Source organism: Alligator sinensis, unplaced genomic scaffold (assembly GCF_000455745.1).
Source record: "Alligator sinensis unplaced genomic scaffold, ASM45574v1 scaffold970_1, whole genome shotgun sequence".
NCBI lineage: Eukaryota > Metazoa > Chordata > Crocodylia > Alligatoridae > Alligator > Alligator sinensis.
Genome location: NW_005842094.1, coordinates 1,846,508 through 1,855,907, shown reverse-complemented (window position 1 = coordinate 1,855,907; position 9,400 = coordinate 1,846,508). Strand labels below are relative to the sequence as shown.

The following is a 9,400-nucleotide window of genomic DNA, read 5'->3' as shown; positions in this document are numbered from 1 at the left end:
CTTCCGATATTGCTTCCAGCTGATGAGCTCTCAGCTTACAACAACAATTTTTTATATTATTTATGTTTATACAATGAAATTTAGCTTGTACAAATCCTTAAGGGACATAATAAAGATATGTGAATAATTTTGAAGCAGATATTTAGTAATATTCTCAAATCCTTTTTTTTTTTTTGCAGTCTTTATCTAGTCTTTAAAATAGATATTTAAGAAAAAAATTAAATTATGGGGGCTAAAAAGCAGTAAAGGGTAATACTAGGAGGAGATTTTAAATAGAAGCAAAGAAAGGAAGGCCAAAGAGCAATTAGAGTTGCAGCTAGCAAGGGATGTGAAGGGTAACACGAAGGGTTTCTACAAGTATGTTAGCTACAAGAGGAAGGTCAGGGAAAGCGTAGGTCCCTTATGGAATGGGGGAGGCAACCTAGTGATAGATGAAGAGGAAAAGGCTGAACTACTCAGTGTCTTTTGTACCTCAGTCTTCACAGGCAAGGTCAGTTCGCAGACTACTGTATCAGGCAGCACAGTTTGGGAAGGAGGTGAGCAGTTAGGGACTATTTACAAAAGCTGGGCATGTACAAGTCCATGGGGCCATTCAAAGGTGCTGAGAGAGTTGGCTGATGTGATTGTAGAGCTGCTGGCCATTATCTTTGAAAACTCATGGCAACTGGGGGAGGTCCCAGACGACTGGGAAAGGGCAAATATAGTGCCTATCTTTAAGAAAGGGAAGAAGGAACCAAGGAAACACAGACCAGTCAGCTTCACCTCGGTCCCTGGAAAAATCATTGAGTAGATCCTCAAGGAATCCATTTGTCACTGGAGGAGATGAAAGTGATCAGGAACAGTCAACATGGATTCATCAAGGGCAAGTCATGCCTGACCAACCTGATTGCTTTCTATGATAAGATGACTGGCTCTGTGGATGCAGGGAAATCAGTGGACATGAGATACCTTGAGTTTAGCAAGGTTTTTGATACAGTCTCCTACAGCATTCTTGCAAGCAAGCTAAGGAAGTATGGGTTGGAGGAATGGACCGTAAGGTGGACAGAAAGCTAGATGGATCGTTGGGCTCAACAGGTAGTGATCAATGGCTTGATGTCTAGTTGGCTGCAGGTATCAAGTGGAGTGTCCCAGAGATTAGTCCTGGGGCCAGTTTTATTCAATATCTCCATTAACAAGCAGGAAGATAGCAGAGTACACCCTCAGCAAGTATACGGATGACACCACGCTGTGGGGAATAGTAGGGCTAGGATTCAGAGTGACTTAGACAAATTGGAGGATTGGACCAAAAGGAATCTCATGAGGTTCAACAAGGACAAGTGCAAAGTCTGGCACTTAGGAGGAACAATCCCATGCACCAGTACAGGCTGGGGGCTGACTGGCTGGGCAGCAGCTCTGCAGAAAAGGACCTGGGGGTTACAGTGGACAATAAGCTGAATAGGAGCCAGCAGTGTGCCCTTGTCTCCAAGAAGACTAATGGCTACTGGGCTGCATTAGTAGGAATGTTGCCAGCAGGTCAAGGGAAGTGATTATTCCCCTCTATTCAGCACTGGTGAGGCCACATCTGGAGTACTGTGTCCGGTTTTGGGCCCCCCACTACAGAAAGGACATAGACAAGTTGGAGAGAATCCAGCAGAGGGCAATTAAAAATGGTTAGGGTCCTGCAGCACATGACATATAAGGAGAGGCTGAAGGAACTGGGCTTATTTAGTCTGCAGAAGAGAAAACTGAGTAGGGGGGTTGATAGCAGCCTTCAACTATCTGATGGGTGGTTCCAAAGAGGATGGAGCTGGACTGTTCTCACTGGCGGCAGATGACAGAACAAGGAGCAATGGTCTCAAGTTGCAGCAAGGGAAGTTTACGTTAGATATTAGGAAAAACTTGCTCGCTAGGAGAGTGGTGTAGCCCTGGAACAGGCTACCTAGAAAGGTGGTGGAATCTCCATCCTTGGAGGTTTTTAAGGTCTGGCTTGACATAGCCCTGGCTGGAATTATCTAGCTTGGGATGGTCCTGCTTTGGGCAGGGGGGTGGACTAGATGACCTCCTGAGGTCCCTTCCAACCCTCATTTTCTATGATTCTATAAATAAAAAGGAAGAAATGTTAGTGAAACATAAACTTACAAGTCAAAGAAGGGCCAAGAAGTATCCAAACAAGGTTTCAGAATCAGAAACATCTAGTCTAGTTAAGCACAAGGCAGTGACAGGCAGAACAGGCAAAGATCTGTCACCGTGAACACAGCTCAGGCTCTGTATGTTGCAACTACTGGCTCATATCTCCAAGGATACTGGTGCTAAGCAGCTGAAGTAAGGAAGATAAAATGAGAAACATCAGAGCGAGGATATGCAGAAAATAAAAACAGTCCCAAATGGCAATAAAATAATCTTTTATTAATGAGAGTAATTTGGTATCTTTGTTTTTCTGGCACTGTGTGTTGCTACTTTGTGCTCCAATTGATCACAAAAGGGACAAATCAGTCAGTAGCTGTTGGGCAGTGATGCACTTCAGCCACACTGTGGCCCCACAAGATCAAGCCAATGTTTTTCCTCAGCCTTTTTCAATTCTTATAGTTATTAATGTTACAGTTAGCAACTGCATAATGCTTTCTATAACTTTGTAATTATACATGATAAAATAATTAGTTTATAAACGCATGAAAAATAAAGGGCAATCATTAGCAGCAAAAATGGATCTGTTAAAAATAAATCGTGCCAAACTGACTTGATACCCTTCTTTGATAGGTTAACTAGTTTAGTGGACAAAGGGAATTCAGTGGACATAATATACTTGAACTTTACTAAAGCTTTTGATGCAATCCCACATGGTATTCTCAAAAGTAAACTGGAAAAATATGGACAAGACAGAATTACTGTTAGGTGGATACAGAACTGGCTGCATAATCACTACCAGAGTCACTATAAATGGATCAGTGTCAAAATAGTAGGAGGTTTCAAATGGGGTTTTTACAGGATTCTGCTCTGGATCCAGTGCTGTTTAACATTTTTTTAATTACTTGGATGAAGGAGCAGATTCCTGATTATGTCTGCAGACAACACAAAACAGAAGGCATAGTAAGCACGTTAGAGAATAGGAGTAGGATTCCAAAGGTTTTTGATAAATGGAGGCCAGATAGAAAGATGAAATCCAACAGAGTTGTAATGTGTTACACCTGGGAAAAAAAACCTAAATGCACAAATATAGAAGGACAGATAACTGGCTGGATAGCTGTGTTGCTGAGAAGGATCAGGGATTTTGGTTGGTCACAAACTCAATATGAGTCTGCAGTGTGATGCAGTTACCAAAAAAAAAACAACCCCAAATGCAGTTCTGGCCTGCATTCACAGATGTATATAAGACAAAGAGGTGATAGTATTGCTCTCCTTGATGTTGCTTGGGTGAAGTATTGTGCGGAGTTCTGGGATTCACATTTTAGGGAGGAAGGGAGGGCACATGAGGAGAGAGAAAAAACTAGGATTATTTAGTTTCAGAAAAAGGAGATTGAAGAACAACATATTGGCAGTTTTCAAATACCTGAAGGAATGACATAAAGAAGCAGCCCACTGTTCTCCCTTACCATACAGGATATGAAGCACTGGGTTTAAACTGCAGCAATGCAGATTTAGATTAAATCTCAGAAAAACAATGTCTTTACTGTCAGAGTACTAGGAAAATGGAAATGCTGCCTAGAGAAGTTGTAGAATCTCGAACTGGAGGTTTTCAAGATGCTGAATAGCACAGTCCTCTAACCCTATGACTCTATGATTAAGGCACAAGCAAGAAAAGATCTGGTTTCTGTTCCTGCCTCTGCTACTAATTTACTTTTTGATTTTAGTAAAATAACTTAATCTCTGCACCTCCGTTTTTGTCTTCAGGAAAATTGAGTGATATTTCCAACCTCTTAAGATTCAGCCAGTGGAGTAAATGTAGTAGTTGAAAAACACTTTTAGATCCCTGACTGATGGAAATGTAGGTGCTAAGTATTTTCAAAACCTGGTAGAAACTAGTCTTAGTCTTAGTCTTAGTCAAGGTCTCTATTCTCTAATTTTCAGATTATATTCCCTTCCTGGTGCATAGGAATATGCCTACAATCACATCTGTTTCTGAATCTTGTACTTACTCATGAGTGCTAGTTAAACACAGAACAAAAATAATATTTAAAAACTCAATAAATATCATTATTTATGTACCAAACACTATACACTTCCCTGATTTCAGCACCATGGTCAACACTAGTTTTCTGTTACCTCGAGACATACATCTGTAGGTCACAAATGGTGGTGTAGAGCAGGGGTGGCCAACCTGCAGCATGGTACCACAAGTGGCATGGTCAGCCTGTGTGTGGCGGGTAGGAGACTGGGGAAGGGACAGGCAGCACAGTGGCAGATTGGGCAAGGAGCACAGGGCTACAGCAGAAAGCAAAGCAGCAGATTGGGTGGTAGAAGGAAATCGGAGAGGCACTTGAGGAGGGTATGGGATTAATTTGTGGCACAGTGCCTAAAATGTCGGCTCCCACTGGCCTAGAGTTTCATGGGCATGGATTGTGCCATAAAGCACAGCCTTGCACAAAGTACCAGCCAAAGGGTGGGCACAAATGACACAAATCCTCCTATGCTTCTTGTGCTGCAACTGCAGCATGGCCACCTTTTAGGCATGGTTATACATGTGGAGTTATGGGCCTTTAAACTGCCCAATGACAGGTGGCAATAAGAAAACAACCAGGAAATGGTCAATTAAGATCAAGGGTTGAGGATCAAGAGGAGGGGCTTCATTTTGGAGAAGTGATGGGAAACCATAAAAGGATGAAAATAAATGCTAGACAAATCTACAAAGCAGCTTCAAGGCCTATTATATACCAGTGCACGAGGAATAAGGAACAAGCAAGATAAACTGAAAGTCATAGTATAGAAAAGGAAATAGTTATTTAATTTGCATTACAGAAACTTGGTGGGATCACTCAGGAGATTGGGATATCAATACTGAGTGGTACAGTTTGTTCTGGAAAAACTGGCACACAAAAAGAAGGGGGCATCACACTCCATGTCAAAAATGTGTACGTTTATTCTGAGATCCAAAGAGAGGAAGCAATAGATCTGTTACGTGTATCTGGATGAAGATAAATAGGGTAAAGAACAGTAGTGCTGTTATGGTGTGGGGACAGGTTACAAACATGAACCTGATAAATATGAGAACTGGGCTACAGATAACAATGTAAAATACAATGAAGACAAATGTTACATGTAGGGAAGAAAAAGCAAATGCATGAGTACAGAATAGGGGGAACTGGGTTGGCAGTAGCACTTCTGAGAAGGATCTGAGGGTTTGGTGGATTACAAACACCACATGAGTCATCAATGTAAAATAAGCAAAAGCAATTGGGTTGCCTTAATGCAAGCATTGCATACAAGCCATATGAGACCTATACTGCTCTAATTGGCACAAACCAGTTCTGAGCACTTGGCTTGAAGATGAATCTAGAAAAAGTAGAGGGGATCCAGAGATGATCATTGGCGAAATGTGAGCCACATGAGAAAGCTGGAGTAAGAGGGAGGTTTAGTTTTGACAGAAGATTAAACAAGAACATAATACTGTACCAGTTTTCAAATATGTTCATGGTTGCTATAAAGAAAACAGAAAAAAAAATGTTCTCCCTCGTCATACAGGGCAGGATGAGAGGCCTATTCTAACAATTTCTGAACGGCTATGTATGACTTGGGGGACAATTTGACCACATGTGGAGACTTGGTTATTTACAAAAAGAATGTCTGTCTTCACTACAATTCCCTCTGTGCATATAAATGCAACTGCCTGGTGAGAAGCCATTCCCAAAATCTGCAGTGCAGATCACCTGTGAAATTCAGCAGAGTGCTAGCAAATTTCTAGAGTAAGCTAATTTATATGCATTTGGCAATTAAACCAAAACAGAGCTTGCTCTGTGCTTACTCCTTCACTCCATGCTTTTATTTAAAAAGGGCCATAAGGTTAATGAATTCTGCAGTAGAAGTACATAATTTTTTTGGCAGGACAGCAAAAAAAGTTAAAAATACTTTGCATTGCAAAATATGCTGGTGCAGAACATTAAGTAAACTAAGAATGTGCTAACATGTCAGAAAAATGGACATTATTGTTTGTCTTATGTGTTTAACACAATCCATGATTTTTCTACCATATCTGAGTTGTACAGTTTCCCTTTCTCTCCCCCTCACACACACACATATATAGAGAGAGTATAGACAACTTTATTTGCAGTTAATTCAACCTAGCTATTACAAGCAGGGGCAGCTGGTGATTTGAGAGCACTTCTCTTTCTGAGTCAATACTGAAGTATTGAACCAGGATACTGAGCTCCCAAAGGCTCTGCTTTCAGATAAGAAGTAAAATTAAATTTCTGATTACCATTAAACTGGATGGGGTCCATCCTAGATGCAGCTTAATTTCTGATTCCTTATGTTCCTAACAAGGTATCAAGAAACTGAATTACTATTTAAGTTTTGTAGAGGACCTATAGCAACAAAGTACAAATTATTAATTAAATTCAGTTAATTATTAAAACTATCACCTAAATTCCTTTGTTTCAGAAATCATGGGGGATACATTTCAGAGGATTATATTACAGACTTTTTGTGCTTTTGCCACCCTCTGTAACAGTTCTATGACTCAGTGGGCACGTCTACACGAGACACTTAACTTTGCATTCACATATTTTACTGCAAAGTAAGCATGAGCAGCTACGTATGAACATGCTTACTTCACAGTAAACTTCCCTAATATGAAGGAAATTTGCTACCTGCAAATGCAAGTAGCAAATTTACTCGGCATTACTAACGGCACTGTAACCCTCGTGTAGATGCCTGACTGGGAGCAAAATCTGCTCCCATTCAGCCGTCTACCAGGGGCAGGAGATTGCTCCCTGCCCCCAGGAGCTGCCTGCTGGTGGGGCAGGCTCTGCCACAGAAGCCTGGATGAGGACTATGTCCCCCTTCCCCAACAGCAGGGAGCTCCAAGCCCCTGCTCTCAGATCGCAATTGGGGAGCGGGGCCTGAGAGATCCTTATCTTCCAGTCCTGCTTTGCCATTGTGATTGAGGAGTGCAGGGGCTGGGAGACCCTTATCTCCCAGCCTGAGCTAAACGGTCACAGGGCTCAGGCTAGGAGATAAGCGTCTCCCAGCAGCGACCCTGCAGTTGCAGAACCATTGATGGAAGATAAGGGTCTCCCAGCCGGAGCCCCATGGCCACGGAGCTGGCACTGAGAGCTCCCTGCTGGCAGGGGCCAAATAGTAAGTGTTCCCTGCCCATCTCCACGCACATGGAGCTGGGGGTGAACGGATTGGGGAGCTTGTTCTCTCCCCAGCTCCACGCTCATGAAGCTGGGCAGGGAACAAGCTCCCTAGCTCCCATCCTGCATGCCCAGGTAAGGATCATGTTCCCCTGCCCCAGCAGCAAAGAGCTTCCAGCCACCCCTCTGCAGTCGTGGAGCTGGGACCAGGCTGGGAGCAATTGTGATCGTGGAGCAGGGGCTAGGAGCTCCCTGCATGGGAACCGTTCCGTGCCCACCCTGGTAGCTGGCCGGGACCTGCACGTGACCGGGACAGTTCCTAGCCAGCACCAGGCTATGCAAGGAACCAGTGCAGCCTGGAAGTCACTGGAGACTGTCCTGTTTCGATCAGTCCCCAGCCAGCTCTGGACTGTACATACAGACTTTACTGCAGAGCCCAGGGCTGGCTGGGAACTGTCCCAGTCAGGGTTAGGTCCCAGCCCCGTGGCCCAATCATGTGATTGAGGCACAGGGCTTGGAAAGAGCTAGGTAGGGTAGGGTAGGTCCCAGCCCCCTGCCCTGGTCTGCTGGTGGGCCAGCTAGCTGCTAGCAACTTTAGTCCTGAGTCAGTCCACACACAGCATTAATGCACTTCAACTCCTGCATGTGTAGACACAAAGGTTTTGGCAAGATCTGAAGCCCCAGATGGGGGTGGAGGATGTTTGCTGGTAGTAGGGGCACTTATGGTTCTGGACTGACTCTCAGATTTGGAATTTGTTTTGGCTAATTTGGCTTGGAATACAGTGAGGATATATATATATCTATATATAAAAGACACTGGCCAATTCCCACTTACTGTGTAGTAACTTACTGTGCAGTAAATTTAAGCTCATGTAAATGCACGTGTGGACACACCCGCTCCATAGCATAATCAAAATAACTGAATACATGTTATAAAGTTTTGTTAATACTTTGTGCTCTGACTTGGACACAGCTACCATAGTCACCCAAAACTGATAACCATTAAAGCTTCATACGATTCCTTCCTCCAAATCTTCACACTTTCTTTTACTAGTTTTTTTACTGAAAAAAAATAGTTTTTCAGGCTCCGGTATGGAAATGACTGTTCATCTTATCTACGTGCACAATTAGCTGCTTACACACAATAGATTTCTGGCCATTTTTACTTATAAATATCCTGAATGTGAGTTGGGACTAAATTTAGAATAAATCTAAATGTATTAAAATAGAAAAGTATACATGCATGGCCTCCAAACAGCTTAAACTTTGGCATACGGTGATGCCAGGAAATTACTGTTATTACAGCAACTTAATGTTTGTGGTTCCATATTGGAGTAAACAGATTCTTAAAGAGATATTAGATATTTCCCTGGTCAGGACAGGACATAATGATTCAGGCAGTTCATTTGTAGGTATACAAAAAGTTATTTTTCGTTCAAGCAATCTTAGGGGTTAATCTTATAAGTTAAAAAGAGAATTAAGTCACTGCTTTATGTGAAAAGCCCATCTCTGCTTCAAGTATGGAACTGCAAGTGCCACTTTTTTAATACCAGGCCTTATGGACACTTCTGTTCTGATACATAAAAATCCAGGTCTGAATTTTGACAAACCTCCACAGGCTGGGAATACTAGGTGACATGGGTCTCTTGTGAAACACTGAGTGTTTGTCTTCATTCCCAAGCTACAATAATATTAAGTTAGAGTCTTCTCAGCAGCTGTCACCCTAGTGATTAAAGCCCTTTGAAGTCAATGAATGTCTGGGCAGGGGTTTTGGATGCGCCCTTTAGTTCTGTTTACCCAATCCATAACTATTTGGAGTGAAAACCAGGCCTCAATGAAATCCATGGGAGTTTTGTCACTGACTTCAGTGGGGCTAAGATTTCACCCCTGGTCCTTTTTTATCTTTCTACATAAATCAAACAGATTAAAAGGAAGTTGCAATTGAAAATCTTTGAAGTTAGCCAGACACCCGAGGCAAAAGACCACATTCATAACTGTGTACTATTGATATTGGCTACTGACATATAATTGAGATAAAATTGGCAGCTGACATTCAATTGAAAAGAAATGTGCATGATTTCAGGTTTTGCTTTTCTTTCTGTGCTGTCTGGATGTAATCTTTCTCATTCCTG

General features: G+C 42.4%; 1 protein-coding gene across 1 annotated transcript in view; it reads right to left on the bottom strand.

Moving 5' to 3' along the window:
* ZNF831 (zinc finger protein 831) overlaps positions 1-9,400 on the bottom strand; it is a 40,370-nt gene that overhangs the window by 3,386 nt on the left and 27,584 nt on the right.